Genomic DNA, 1,536 nt, shown 5'->3' on the forward strand with positions numbered 1-1,536 from the left:
GGACGGACTCGGACTTGGCGGGACTTGGCCGGACAGTGACGTCATTCTCGCCTCCCCAGCCCCGCGTCGGCCTTCGAACTAGTGACGTAATGGTGTCCGCTGGACGGATGCCTTTTTGTTGTTGTTCAGCCTCGCCCCCGGGTGTTTTTCCATTGATTTTAGAGAGAGTGGAGGGCGGGGGAGGCAGAGACACATCCATGTGTTGGTTGCCTCCTGCACCCACGCGCCCAACCGGGGACCAGGGCGGGGAACCCGAAATGCAGGCACGTTCCCTGGACCAGAATCGAACCTGGGACCCTTCAGTCCACAGGCTGATGCTCTGTCCACTGAGCCGAACCGGCCAGGGCCGCCGGATGCCTTTTGGTGCTTAAACCTTGCTTTCTAGAGGGAAAGCTGTTCTTGGCGGTCTTTCCAGGACTTAGAAATGGAAACAGTGTATTTTATTTATTTATTCATATTTTCCTGTCTAAAGTTGTACTTATGCCTTCTTTTCCCCCAATTGACCCACCCCCCAGCCATTCCCACCCACCGCCCGTGTCTGTGCGTTGGTTATGCTGACACGCATGCAGACAAGCCCTTTGGCTGCTCTCTACCCCGCCCCCCATTTTTGTATTTTAAAGTTCGGTGTTACGTGGAGGGACGGTCATGTGGATGTGGCGTTTAGAGGCCACTTTCCGCTTGGCCGCCCAGCGTGGAGATGATCTAGACGTTTCCACCCGCAGGGCATGGGGCAGGACCCGGCTCCCAGTCCCTCTGCTGGGGTGGCATCGCTCACCCTGGTGACAGCGGGCGCAGCAGGACACGGGCGGAAGCAGTTGGTGGAGCTGGGCATGGTTTGTGCCGGGAACTCGGTCTTATTTGCTGTTTCAGCTTCAGAGCTGTGAGCCGAGCACAGATTTCCAGAGTGATGAACAGGCGTTACCGTGGGGCATCCACTACCTTCTCTGACTTCATCACCTGCCGGTATCTGTGATGTGAAATTCTTGTTTCCGGGTGTTTTTATGTGCCTGCCTTTAGGCACAGGGGATTTCAGTGGCTCCCGGGGCTGCTCTGTGGGGTTTCATTTGTACAGCAGTTGGGATAGTTTTGAAGATGCGGTGTCTTTTGTCGAGAGTTAGCACTGAACTTAGCGGAGTGAGCACTGCCTACGTCAGGGCTGGTGGAATGTTCTGCAGACGCTGCTCTTGGAGCTGGGCCGCCCTCGGGGCTCAGTGGAGACAAGGACTAGGTGCTCAGCCTTGTTTTTACCGGGCGGTGCGGCCGTTGGACTGTTGCCGTGAGACATTCACTGTGTTTGGTTAGGCCGCTGGATGACTCATCTTTGTTTAGTCACGGAAGTTGCTGCCTCTACTGTGACCTCACAGGTTACGGGACCTCCCATGTGGGCTTTCCAGGGTGAGGTAGATAGAGTCCAGCTTGGTTTGTTTTCAGTGTTTTGAAATCTTCACCAGCGACGTTGTCACTGATAGACTCGTGAGCTCTAGGTATAGCTTTACTGAAGAAATGGAAGTCAGCCCGGCCGGTGTGGCTCAGTGG

This window comes from Myotis davidii, unplaced genomic scaffold (assembly GCF_000327345.1).
Source record: "Myotis davidii unplaced genomic scaffold, ASM32734v1 scaffold221, whole genome shotgun sequence".
Taxonomy (NCBI): domain Eukaryota; kingdom Metazoa; phylum Chordata; class Mammalia; order Chiroptera; family Vespertilionidae; genus Myotis; species Myotis davidii.